This window comes from Cupressus sempervirens, chromosome 8 (assembly GCF_028749045.1).
Source record: "Cupressus sempervirens isolate cs-2001-9-10 chromosome 8, ASM2874904v1, whole genome shotgun sequence".
In the NCBI taxonomy this organism is placed as follows: Eukaryota; Viridiplantae; Streptophyta; class Pinopsida; order Cupressales; family Cupressaceae; genus Cupressus; species Cupressus sempervirens.
The window spans coordinates 290,321,198-290,336,599 of record NC_143125.1 but is presented as its reverse complement, the minus strand read 5'-3'; positions in this window follow the sequence as shown (position 1 = coordinate 290,336,599).

Below are 15,402 nucleotides of genomic sequence, written 5' to 3'. Positions count from 1 at the left end.
TGGGTCAATGTGTCTAACTCAAAAACTACATAGTTAAATCTTGATAGCAATATCACAATATTTGTAATCGTAAAAAAAATCTCAAAGGGTTTATAAACCATGTAGTGGTTAAGGTAGATGAGAGGTTTCTTGGCACCTAATTTTTAATAGAGTTTAAACAACTAGAAAGCTAAAACAAAATACATCTAAGGGTGAGTAAATTCGTATGATTGATACACTTAAATGGAACTTGGGCTGACTGACAAAATGGCAGACACTTTGTACACTTTAGGCTCTATAAAATCTAGGTAGGTATGTCTTTAAATTCATCAAAATAATGAGTGCTAGAAGATATATAGTAATCTAAACAAAAAAGATAATGACCTTGAATCTTCTACACTTATGCAACATGAATAGAAGTATAAGAGCTACTCACACAATTTATCCAACCCACAAGTAAGAAAACATCTATGATTCAACTCCTAAATAAAAAGGAAACATGATTTTAATTTTGAAAATTCAACAAGATGCTTGAATCAAACAACAAGAAATCACAAGATCATGTAGTTGATATTAGAGCCTTGTTCATTGTGCATTTAAGTCATGAGACATACTACAAAGTAACAAAAACTTATGAAATAGCTTTGGATCTATGAAATATTTGCTTACAACATTTCACAACAAAAAATTCAACATGACCTACTTATCAAATTCATAGAAAATATTAGCAAATCTTCACTCTCTCACAAGAAATTAGTCAAACCCTTGGATTGAAGCATGCAAGAAGTACACATCTCACAACAAGAAGTTGAAAGAACATAAAACCTTGTTTTATTTCGATAAAAACTTTACTAGAGAGATCTAGATGAAAACCATATTTTCATTGATATTTTGAATTCTATCTCTAATTTACATTGAGATATGACTCATAAAACTAAAAAGATAACAAAATCCAATAGTGGATTAATTATTTTCTCAAAAGGAAACTACACATCTGCTATTTAATGCAAGAAAATAATAGAAATGGTAGAAATCATGTTGAGAACTTGCTCAAATAATTGGTACCATCCCTATAGAAAGAGAATAAGGAAGAAGATATAGGAAGAACACTATGGGTGAATCTAATCTTTAGATTTTAAATTTCACCTTTAAAATCCTTCTATTGTTGTTTCAACACCTCTTTCATCTCTCCCCAACTAAAACCTAAACAAAATCTCATAATTTCAACAAAAAACTCACAAAATATCTCTCGAAATAATGAGAAAACAAGCTCTAAATAAAAACCAAAACTATTGCTAAAACATTTTTTAGAAAGCCCACTAAATGACCCCAATAGAAAATAAACACTACCATCAAGATTCTCTCCAAGTTTGGGACAAACCCACTTCATCATTTTCCTAGAAATTGAATTTGAACTACCATGGAAGAAATAAGAATGATAGTTTGAGAATTCCCTTTTTCCAAAAAACAAGAAATGTCTCTGATTCATTCAGATTTACATTTGTTTTGTTAGAAAAATCAAAATATGCTCCCTAAGAGCATCCAATGATATATAACACTTGCATATTTGAATCTCATTTGCACCTGTGAAAACCTCTGACTATGCAAACTCTCAGAATGAACACACCTCTTTGAAATATTTAAATTTAGTTCATTTTATCATATAGTGTGAAAATATACAACTTTATCCAATAAAATATCTTTCAAAGCTCCTCCATTTACTTTACTCATCACCTCCAAAGTGGAACCCACTTACCTTATCATATTTTTACACTGAAGATGTTCCTATATTTGGATGTGAGAAGTACACATTCTAAGAATTGTAAACATTCGAAGCATGAAGGCACTCTATGTTTTATCCAATATATTTCAGATCACATTCATAATTGTTGAGTCTTTTCTTAAATTACAATTAGACAGTGAACTAAAGCACATCCATTTCTAGGTTGCACCAATTAAAACAAACATTATTTTTAATGATGTGATAACTATGTTACAAGTTTTTTGAGGCATAAGGTAGGTGAGTAGATTTTTAAACATCTATAACCATAATTTACTATATTTTTTAGTCTTGATTCTATATTAATTTTAAGTAAACTTTGATTAACACTTTGTGTACCACTAGCATATGCAATAAGAGTAGAGGAAAACTATAAGATGATTTGTAATGTTCATTTAATAAATTTTCATTGAAAATTTATTTCTACTTTGGTTAAAAGTTTTTTTGAATAATTTTGTTTTTCTGTTGTACTATTAATTATTCACACATTAATAATATTTTTAAAGATGTGAATATATAGGTTGGAGGACCATTCCCTTCTTAGATGTAGTATTTACCCAAAAAATTGGTAAACTGGTCAAATAATATATTTTTGCGTATGAATATATGGTATAGATGTCAATAATTTGGTGGTGTATGTTCTACCTTAGTAATATAATATAATGTCTATTTTTATTCAATTTTGATTTTCATTTATTGATTATTGATGTGAAGTAATTAATTCATATAGTTATGTCATTATAGTTTCACCTTTTGGGTGATAAGATGACAATTAGTCATGATAATTAATTAGTAGTTTTATACACTTGGTAATTATTTTTTATGTTAGAAAAGTAGAGGAAAATAAGATGCAACTCAAATGTAGTTAGGAAGTTTTGATTAAGTAAAAATAGATTTTAAAGGATCCAAAACCTTTTTAAAAATAACAAGAGTCATGAAAGAAAAGCATAAAGCTAACATCAGAGTCTAAAAGAAAAGATCACCATAAAATAGACCTCCTAAAAGAGCAAAAAGAAATAGAGAAATAAGAGGCCAACCAAAGACATCAAAAGACAACCACACGAACAACTACATTTGAGGGCTATTGGTACAAGGGAAAATGAAGACAATAGTCATTATCATTGAAGTTAGGAAGTTAGTCATCCATTAAAGATGCATTTGAGGGCTACTAGTACAAGGGAAAATGAAGACAATAGTCATTGTGATTGAAAAACATTTGAAGAAAATTGTTCCTAGTACATGTGGTAAAGATATCTAAATACATGTTGTTTGGGAAATTTTGTGTGATTATATCAACTGTTTAAGAAGATCTATAATTGATCCTCCGATTTTAAAAGGTACTAGCACAAGAAACTTGATGTATCATATTGGTTAGTATTTCTTACATATTAATGTACTATAAAAGGTTGACATTGGGAGGATGCATACAACTAATTACACTAGTAAATAAATAATAAGAGTTAAGAGATTGAGTACACAGTTTATTGTTTCTCTAGATCAGTTTTTCTCCCCTTTAGATCAAAGAGAATTTATTTAGTTCATTTTCCAAAGTGTTGATGCTAATTAATAATAATAGTTAACAAATTATGGTTTATGTTGGGTATTTATTTTTGTTGGTTCGTATGAGAAACATGGTTGTGAAAGTTAAAATGTGACAACATCTATAAATATATCTAAACTAGCATACACATATTTTAAAACATCAAAAGGATATCAAATTTCTAAATATTTTTAAAAAATTCCCAAATTAATTCATTTTTTGGTTTGAAGATAATAATTAATGTTGTAAAATGATGCATTTATGGATTTTAGTCTACATAAATTTTATTATATATTAAGCACCATGACCATGTAATCAAGTTGTCATCTAGATAAAGGTTAAAATTGAAGATGATATGGTGAAAAAAGAAGTGGCAAAAGTGAAAAAGCATATTTATAGGAAGAAAAAAATTAGATTTAGAGTGTGAGAACCGGGAGAGGGTGAGAGACATGAGGTAGAGAAAAAATTTAAATTAGGGGATGATATGGTGAAAATAGGGAAGGGAGAGAGTGAAAGATGGTATTTAAGGGGGAAGATATATAAGATAGATTGTGAGAGAAGGGGGAGAGAGTGAGATACAAGACATATAGATAGATTATAATTAGGGGAAATAAATGACCTAAGATGGGGAGGGATATGGGAGAAAGTGAGAATGGGGAGGAGAGAGAAGGGGATAAGAGAGATGAGATTACAATGAATACAATGAGAAATTATGTTTTTAAATGATCGTGTGCAAGTCAAGGGCTTAAGGTTACAATCAATAGTCATGTGGGAATCACTATATAATTATTGGTCTTGTATAAACAAAAGTCATGAGATCGAAATAAGTAATTTCAAAAATTAAAAGTTTTATTGACATAGAAATTTTGTTTGTTCCATGGTCCTTATGGTCATCTCTTGATTATTGTTGTCTTAATGGACCACTAGAGAGACAACCCAAAAATATACATGGTTGTTATTTTTACATGAACCCCCAAGTAATTTTTGAAAATATGAATATTATGGCTTGATGGATTCCATTAATAAGTGTTAATGCAAAATTTGGTGAATTTTCCCAATGAAAAGTGTACCATTTAGTAATACATATTAACCCTATCATATGGGAATGGAAAATTAATTTCTATGTTAACCCTATAATAAATTTTAACCTTGTAGTTAGAAAAAATGTTGCCCAACAAGCTGAAAACATTATTTTCCAAGTATGGACGTTAGAATTCCCAGATCCATATACGAGAGATTCTTGATGAGGAAAAAGAGAGATTTCTATTATCAAAAGTGAAGTGGTTAATAATTATAAAGAAAGATCATTCTTATAAAAGAGATTGAGACCCTAAAAAGGTCTAACCTAGGTTGCATCATAATAATTAATAAAAGTATTAATTATTAGATGCCTAAAGTTTAACTTAAGAAAATTAGAGATAATTTAGGAAATATCTAATTAATCAGACACTACACCTTAAGATAAACTTAGTAAGTAGCTAAAACCTAGAAACTTCTACAGAAAGTAGATTTAGGTCCTAAAAACAAGACCTATTGAGGTACCCAAGCACAATCCTATCTCTTAAAAGAGGAGAAATAGAGAACAAGATGGAAAGAATGTTGAAAAGTTTATTGAAGGACTAAAGTAGCCTCCTCACTAGGGAATGTCCCAGAAGATAGGAACAAAAGTGATCATGTAGAACACCACTAAAGCATGTAGAAGTTGCAAAACTCTATCAAAATTAATTGTTGATCTAAAGAACCTCCACTAAAATAGAACCTAAGTGGGTAGAGAATATTATAATATACATCAAATTAGGAGGCACACAAAGGGAAACAACTAACTCGAAGATAGAGGTGGCATGAAACACCAATGCCTAAAGGGTTGATCAATCAAACTGTTGGAATTCTTTAGAATAATTGAGAGGTGGGTGAATCACTTATCCAAGATCTAGATGTACAAATAAAAAATTTCATATCTTAGTGAACCCATATCCATAAAACACATTCATGCATCCATCCATTAGATCATATAATCACCTAAACTCGTAGATTACTATACTAGGTCAAAACAACTTTACAAAAATGTAAACATGAAACATAATAGATTCAATAACACATTTTACACAAGGATTTTATGTGGAAACCTAATTTCAGAAAAAATACCAATAACATGCTACTCCTTCTCACTCTTCTAATGTGATGCCCTATTAAAAGCCAACCCCATTAAAGGTTACAATATACACTATTAAATGTGACCTGGTTCAAGATTTCAATCACCTTATTAGGAGTGAGCCTTATTAGAGGACTTTAGATCATTCACTTGGAATATCACCTAGTTAAAGATTTTACAAATAACTATTAGGTCAAACTTAATCCAAAGGATTTACCCTAGACTGGTAAAATTATTAGAAAGTAACACTAAAGCTTGATCTAATAATAAATTACAAATCACTTGCAGATTAAAAATCATTGTTTTAGTCCTCCATTATGCTTGACTTCCACACACTTTAGCTTTGATAGCTTGTTCACTCTTCAAAAATTCATACTCTTAAGCCTTCTTTCTTTACTTGTCAATACTAGTCTCTTATATTCAGTCACTAAATGAAGAAATAATTTAGACCTCTTGTCTAACTTAGGTTCTCAAATATTGACCGACTTTTCTTTTGACCAAGCATCTCTATAAATAGAAAATTAAGATCTTTTTGTGTTCAACCTCTATCGTCCATTTTAGGGTTAGGTAGGATTAGGTAGGATTTAATGAATCTACCCATATTTTCATTTTGAGTCCCTTCTAGAACCTTATTACTCAATCCTCTTTGAATTCACCTCAAAATGGTTTACCATGAATTTTGTGCCACCAACTCATCATATTTATCTTCCACACGCTTCAAAAAATTTAAGAAAACCAAATAGAAGGCTTAGATTCATTAGGTCTTCAATTTAAAATGAATGTTGGCACTTGGTATCAATATGTTGTCACTCAGCTTACAAATTGTTCTTCCACTTGTCTTCAACTAGATCACTCAACAAATACTAAAGTTTACTAGTGCTCAACATCAACTAAACTTTACTTGGGTTACAATGTATCACTCAACATACACTAAAATTTCACTTTTCTAGGCTCCAAATATTTTTTTTTTTAGCTTGCAGTAACTTTGCTTGGCACCTACTATCCACTTGGTCAAGCTTGGTAGATTCAATTCTTCTTACTTGTTCTTATAGACTTAGTGTATCCAACTTTTGCAATGTTAAGTAGATAATTAATGCACTACAACATCATTGTCTTAACTAATCTTTTTACTCCTTTTTCCTATCATAACTCAAAATTTCACCTAGGTGCTTTTGTTATCTCATTTGATCAAAACCTCCTCATCAACCAAACAAATGATAGTACTCAAATCAACTAGGCAGTTGTCTTACTAGCAAGTAGTAGGTTTGACATTAGTGACAAACTAATAATTGAAGCACATTATCATATTTATGTCAATCTATTTTCAATGATCTCCCTATTTGGCATTCATGGAAAACCAATATCAACAATAATACCAAAAAGAAAATAATTCCTTGTATTGAAATATCTCCCTATATCAACATCTTTAATCTTCTATAAAGGCTACAAAATCAATTCTAATCAAAAAACAATCAACCCATCTTTATGACTCCCTCTTGGTCACTCCCTCTTGTTGTAATTATTTAGAAAGGATAAGTTATTGAGAGGGGAGGGGTGAATCAGTGACTCTTAAAATTTTTATCTTCAATTACCCAATTTAAACCTTTCCATACATTCTAATCTAATTGGATGCATAAGAAACAAAAAATATGGAAGCATACATAACACTTTGACACATAGATTTGGTGACCCAGAAACCTTCCAAATAGAAAGAAAAACTTGGGTGGGGATGATACCCACAAGCTTTAGTACTATAGTATAAAGTTGGCCTATTAAGGCTTACATTGATCACTTTTGATGATCTACCCTATTAAGAGAAATAAGGACTAATAGGTCCACCTTGTTAGAGGATTCACAAACATACAATGAAGTATGTACTTGATAAAGATATTTGTATAAGATTTCTAGGTCTACCTTGTTAAAGGATTTTACTGATCCACCTATTAGGATGAAGTAGTAATTAATCTCTAATCTGCAACTTGGTTTTCTAAATGAGATTCCTTTCTGTGCAAATCACCATGCTATTATAGATATATCTTTTTTTCTTATTATTCTGATATGGATTTTGCAATTTTATCTTTCTGCTCTTATCTTATTACAATCAATTACATTGCATTTCTTTCACACACTTGGATATGATACAATCTATCAGATATATACCAATCCAATTATACAATTACAAAGTTGGCCACAATACAAGTTTACATAGATATTACAAAGTCAACCTAAATGTAGACACTCAAGTTTTGAAGACTGGCTTGGTGAAGTCCTAATACTTAGCATCCATTATCAATGCTTGGCATCATCATTCACTCAATAGACATAGAAGCTCAATCCATACTGATCACATCCAAGTAGTCTTGAACTCGGTCTACATTGGTGACTTGATAGATATTGTCCAACTCGACATATAAATTGAATCACTTGATTCAAACTTCTCAGCTCGGTCAATGCTTCTATTATGAGCTTGGTATAAATTGAATCAGTTGGTTAATACTGAGTAGCTTGGTTAAAACTAGACTTTCATCATATCAACTGTGAACTTGGTAAGCAACGCATAGCTCAATTTGTAAGCTCGAGATAGTAAGCTCAACACACATTGGGATGCTTAGCTTACTCTACTGATCTCTACAATAGTTGTATCTTCTTGGCACACACTAAATTTTTTCCAAAGCACTAGGTAGAAACTATAGAACTCAGTGATGACTAAAATGCCTTATTAACACTATTGATTATAAAATACGCTCAGTAGCTACTTACAATTTGAACAAGTGTATGTCATTAATAACAAACTTGACTAATATGTCAATAATATCCCCCTTTAGCATTAGTGACAAAAACATTTATCAACCAGAACTTAATTCAAAAAGTCCTTGTGTACCTTTACCCATCACCTTGTGATACTAGCTTTGTAGAGTATACTATTTTTGAGATTTTTTAAAATTGGTTTTGTAAGATAGATTCTTGTACATGTTTAGGCTCTTATAACATATAATATACATTTGAATACATCTCCTTTCTATATACAATATACACTTTGTTGTACATGTTGTACACTCTTCTTTCACATCTTTCTCCATCTACTCCTTCTATACACAACCATACACAACCATATATCTTTCTCTCCCTTTTTGGCATTAATGCCAAAGATATATTCTATATATTTACATAGTAATGCCAAAACTAGTTTAAAAATTATGAATGTATTGAAAGAATAATTACATAGGCTTTATCCCAATTGTCCTTCAAGACATTACAGGTGTGTAGTGCAATTTGCACTTTGGTTGACAACTCAATCATGTAGTCTGTTGTGGAGAAATTGTTGTCATGGATGAGATTTTTTGCATGTGCAATATTCTTTTGTAGTGCATCCATGTTGAGAAGAATCATATTTAGAATATCTACCAAGGTAGATTAATCCTTCTTCTTCTCTAAGCAATTCTACTTACATCTCTATCAAAAATCGCATCTTCTTAAAATGAGCAGAACTTGAACTTGGGTCAAGCTTCAATTGTTGTGCCCTCGCTTTGAGGTCTTCATATATCTTGGAAAACTTATTATTTATTTCCTTTTTAAAATTGGAAACATCACATGGCTTACCAAAAAGTGATGATACATTAGTACAAGATGTTTCTAGAGAGCCCAAAATTGTAGAGAGTTCTACTTGATAAATAGTAATCTATTGAGAAATGTGCTCGAACACTTTATTTTCAAACTTTTTCTCTATCTTTTGTAATAAATAATCCTATCCATCTAAGTCTTCATTGAAATTTTAAACTACCTGTACCAACTAATACAAAACTAGTTGCGAAGAATCAACCTCAATGCCTATATCCTCTGCCAAAATATTCTTGGCATCCTCAATGATTTTGAAATCTATATTCCTTTTCTCTCTTAGCCTCTACTGCTTTTCTTTCTTTTGGAGGAGTTCACTAAATGTTTGCATTTGATCTGGATTAAGCTTGGAAATGTCCCAATTAGGGATTATAATTTCCTCATTTAGGTCTATTTCTTCCCCTATTTCTTTTTCTTTGCCCAAAACTTTTGTCCTTAGTTGAGCCTTGGTCTCAACTGTCCTTTCACTTATTGCTTGTATACCCAGAATAGAAACAATAGTAGACATACTAAGACTAGCTATACAAATTGATATTATTATTATTGAAGAAATACTAGTATAAATACCTACAATAGCCAAAAATTGATGTGTCCAAAAATTTTGTGTCTATCATGATAGAAGAGGGAAGAGTCTGCAGCTTAGTAGATGAAGTACTTCATACTTCAATCAATGATGTACTAAGTTGTACTAGTGCAAAGAGTGATTAAATGTTTGTGTTGAAATTGATGGCCACAATTAGTCCTTTTGAGGATATCTCTACACTTGATGTTGTCACTAATTTGTTTGGAGAGTGAGGAAGTGAGGCAATAACTATTGCATCAATCTTAACTAGATCAATTTCCTCATCATCCTTAGTAGCCTCTTTTTCTTGTTCCTCTTCATCTTCTATGTTATCAAAATGTGTTGTTTGTTCATCATTTCCTTCTTCATCCTTTTCCTAACCATCTTCATCATCATCATTTACATTAACAAGAAAATCATTTGGATTACAAAGAAGATAGATATTTTTCCATGTATTAATTGTATTCTTCATAGCATGCTCAATATCTTCCATTAGTACAAAACAAATGTTGAATCTCAAGGTTAATTTTTGTTCATTCTTCTTTAGAGATTCTTTTACTTCCTTGTCAATCAAGATTGGTACAAGTTGCTTCAAGGTTTACACATAGATGTCTTTGATAGTTTGCATGACAAGTTCCCATCTTGGCTTAATTTTATCCATCAAAATTTTTGGAATTTGAGAGATAAGCTAGTCAAGTGAGTATTTCCATACCCATTTTATCTATTACTAGATATTCAATCTACTTCTACTCTTCTTTAGCCCTGATCTCATATTTTAGTTCTTTAAAATATGTTATGACAGCCCCTACCTCTAGTTCTTTCAAATTGTCTTCGAAGGTCGGTGGAGGTTTTCTAAATATAATGTCTCCTCCTTGTTAGTTTTCTTCGTTGAGGATCTCCTTGTAAACACAATAGTGGATGGATTGGCAAGCTTGGTAATGATTACCTTGCCCTTCTTTTTTAGTGGTTCCTCTTTCTTTGATTCTTCTTCATCCTCTCCTTCTTCATCCTCACCTTTTCCCTCGGTCAACAAAAGAGTAGAACTAGCTTTCATCTTGGCAACCCTTTTCTTGCCTTTGTTTACTGCCTAAGGGAGCTTGATTTCTAACTCTATCCTAGCTTTGGCTTCATCATAGGTACCAAAATATGTATCCTTAGGATAAACTATCCCATTTACAAGTGCCTCAATAAAATCCTTAGTTTCATCTATACTAACATCATATCCAAGAGGTTTCACCCATGCAACTCTAGGCCTAACTGCCTGAATGTATACTTTATCACTATCTACCATGAAACACACATCATCCTTGTAATCTTTGACTAATTTCTTGGGGATCTAGAATCTATTATTCATTTTCTCGTTAAATGAATCAAAATAGTTGACCATGATGCTATTGTAATTTTTACCAATCTCAGCAATGTACTCATTAATCTAATATAGCACTGGCACATCTTTTCTCCATACAGTAGAACTTGTGAAGGGAAGAATTTTTTAACATAAAAGAATAAGCATGCTAGTAGAGAGCCAAAATTACATAGATTATTCTTTGATGTCATAATGCTCTCCATATTCTTATTGAATTGAATCAGTAGTAGCTCAGCAAGGTCAAGTGAAAGATTGTTCTTGACTATATGTTATGCTAGGTCAACTACTTTGCACAACACACTATTAAACTAGCTTGAACTATAGATCTTGTGTGCAATGATATGAATTCCAAAATTTAAGTCCATTTCAATGATATTACTAACCTTCATGCCTCTACCATCCCATTCTACTAGGGTTTTCTTCTCTAGTTCAACCTAACCTAGGGTTTTGGTCATTTTAGCTTTGGGCAATATTGGGAGACTAGTGATTGTATGAATCATCTTCTTTGGAATAAAAATTGGCTAATCCAACCATAATTGACCATTATCCACCCAACTCAAAATAAACCTAATCCATTTTACTTGGAATTCATGGGACATGTGAGTAATGTGGGTTAGTCCTTTAGCTTCCAGGTATTGGTGCTTGGGTTTCAAAATGCCATTCACACATAGCTTTTCTAGGGCTTCATCCATTTCCAAAGTACCAATATCTTGTATAACACATTTAAAGTGAGTGTGGATATCATTTATCAACAATACCTTTGGAGGGTTTTGTGATTGCGCTCCACTTAGATCTAGGGTTTCATTGATTATAGGAGTGAGCTTGAAGTCTAGTGCCTTCCATTCTACACCATGAACTAACATGTCTAATCCTCACTTTGCCTTGCTACTATTGGATGCCATCTTTACTTGGTAGGGTTTGAGAGAATTTGAAATCTTTTAGTGACAATTCTCTCAAATTGTGTGGATGCTCTGAAGATCATTCTACACAATTTTCTCTCAAAAATTTCATGGTATTTCATTCATTTTTATCAAAATTTTATCATAAATGCTTGGTACAAATGATAGATCAAATTGACATCAAGTTGATAGTCTATCATCCACTTCACTTACATTGATTACCCGGTAGAGTCTTCCATCATTCGGTAAACAAATAAAATGTAGTTACTCCCATCCTCACTCAGTAGAGTTTGTGACCCAACCTCACTTGGTAAAGAAAGTAACTTGGTAGAAACTAGTACCATTTTACTTAGTGATCCCTTTGTATCTTGAATACTGATTTGGATCTTTTTGTCCTTTCAACTAGAACTAATTTTAGATGTCTTCTTTAGTATCAAAATTCCAATTCTCTCTTGAGTAATCAAGCAGAAATGGTAGAGTCACCTAATTCTTGAGTGACTTGTTCATCACTGCTTGGACTTGCATTCTTGGTGGACTTTGGAACCCATTTCTTCTCATATATTTTCTTATGTTATCAGCTTTTGCCTTCTTTTCATCTTCTATTCTACCAGTATTCATATAGTTCTTGACAAGATGACCAAGTTTTGTACAAATAAAACATCTTTTGGTAGTATCTCTTTTCCTCATATGATGCTTTACAAAATTCATTTCAATGTGTCCAAATTCTCCAGAGTAATGACATCTACACCAAGTGATGTCATCCCAACCAAATATATGTTGGATATAATTGATTAATTGTGTGTTGTCTTTGATATTACATAAATGTCATATCATTTTCTTGAAGTGCATGTCGAGCTCAACTAGGCAATGAAGAAATTTCTCTGTGTCTACCAACCATTCCTATGGTTGCCTAGTTCTGAAATCAGTGTCTACTGAGATCACTTGGGCATCAAAGAAAAGCATGCGAAAAATGAGTGCTAACAAAACTCACTCGATTAATGAAGGAAATTCAGATGGAACTAGTGTTAACCAAGTTCACACAGTTATCAAAGGATTTTCACATGTTTGTAGTGTTAAATGAGCTTCCATTTGTTATCACAAGAAATCACTTCTAAGTTAGTTTCTACCGAGTTGGGTTAGCTAGCAGAGGATATTCTTATTTTGGAATATTAAGCTTAATAAATTTATTTATTGATTCTAGCCAACTAAGAGAATGAATGTTAATTACTCTAAGTTGTATTTGAGCTGATTTGAAAATATTAAAGGCATAAGTAAAAGGTCAAGTTGTGTTTCCAAAATGTACAAGATGTGATGATAATTCAAGAAGGGATAAAGAGAGGAAGCAAACTTGAAGGATAAGAAGAATATCCTTATGGAGCATAAAAGATATCTTTGATTAGGAAGGATCAAATATAAGCCACAACAGAGATCTATAATCAAAAATTTAATTGCATCTCAATTAGGTCAATTTATTGTTACTCTCTAACCATTGTAGCAATGATCTAAATCTCTTAATAGAGTTGGTTTAGGAGCCATTTATAAATCCTCTAACAAGGTAGCAGTTCTGTTGAATTGTCTGAAGGCCTCTAATTAGGTCACTCCTAAGAGGGAGATTAAATCCTTTAATATGGTCACACCTAACCATGTGTTTTGTAACCTTTAATAGGGTTGGCTCCTAAAATGGCTCACTTCAAAAGAGTGAAAAATAGTAACTAGTTACAATCGATAGTTTTTCCCAAATTGGGTTTCCATGTTAAATCTTTGTGTCTTATGTATTCATGCTATTTATTTTATTATTTCACACTAAGATAAGTAATTATAATCACTAATAACATCATCAGATCTCCAAAGTTAATTCATTATAGAGTACATTCAATATTTATCGAGTTCTAGCACTAACTATGTGAATGTTGAACATCATTATTTTGTTTTCAGATTACAAATTGTGTTGACATCTAAGGGATTTGGGATTTATTTTAGTAGTAACTAATTCACCCCTCCCCTCTTAGTTACTCCTCTTATATTTCCAAAAATTGATATCAAATATTTTGGTGCTTGCAAGAAGGTTTTAAGGAACTAAGCTAAAGATTAGGATGCTTTATAAGAGAGAAATTCCAAAGCTGAATAGAGATGACTTTGCAACATGGAAAGGATTCATGAGGTTTCATCTAGCAACCATCAGTGATTCAGGTGGAAAATATCTTGATGTTGAATACAAAACTCCCACTAGAACATTATTAGTTGAAGATATTGCTAAGAAAAAGAGCCATAACATCATGATGCTTGATATTGCATCTACTCTCAGTTACACTAAATTTGATGAGGTAAAAGATTGTAAAATTGCTCATGCAATGTGGACCAAACTGAAAGATATCTATGGAAGTGATGACAATGTAAGGAGAGCCAAAGAAAAGAGTCTTAGAGGAAAATTTGACCAAATGAAAATGAGAGAAGATGAAAACATTGCAAAACATGTGGAAAGAATTAAAGCCAATGTAAGTGCAATCAAAGCATCTATAGGAGACATTAAAGATGAAATTGTTGTAAATAAGGTACTTCGAACTCTTCTTCCTATCTATGCAATTAGAGTGTCTATTATTCAAGAAATGAGATGTGATCCAAATAAAAAATTAACCTTGGATGCTCTAGTTGGAAGATTGGTAGCTTTTGAAGTAGATAACTATGATAACTATGTTCCTAATTCCAAGAAAATTGAGTCTATATTTGAAGCTAAACTCTCACTCAAAGAAAAGGGCAAAAAATCAAAAGACAATCAATCAAGAAGTGAGGAAGAAACTAAAAAATTTTTAGACAATGATCTTGAAATTGTTGAAGCCCTACTTACAAACAAGTGTGAGAAGAAAAGCCACAAGTACAAAGGCAAGAAAAATTCAAAAGTCAAAATATCCTCCAAAAACAAAGGTAAGAAAAATTGTTTTATGGCTAAAGATTCTGATGACAATGAAGATGGAATAGTATACATTGCTGTAAAAGATGAATATGATGATGAAGGAGATAAGATGGAACTTATCTCTCATTTTAGTTAAAATGATACATGTATTATAGGTAGTGGATGTTCACACCATAAGACTAGAGGTATAAAAAAAATTGAGCATTTTGAATACTATGATAGAGGTAGTGTAAGATTTTCTAATAATGAACCTTGTTGCATAAAAGAAAAAGGTTGTATTTCATTAACCAATGAACTTGTTTGTGATAATGCCTATTAGGTTGAAGGACTAAAGAATAATATATTGAGTGTAGCATAGTTGAGCAACACTGGATTCAAGATTGAATTCATGAATGGAAAGGCAAAACTACTAGATGGCAAAGGAAATCTGATTGGATCAGGCAAGAAAACAAAGGGTAATCTATTTTGTCTTGATCTTGGTGAATGCTCATCTCTTATTGCTCAAGTAGAAAAAATTCAGTTATGGCATAGGAGACTATGTCATGTAAACTTTGACAATATGGTCAAGATAAAAAAACTTAGAAGAGTAAGAGGCATT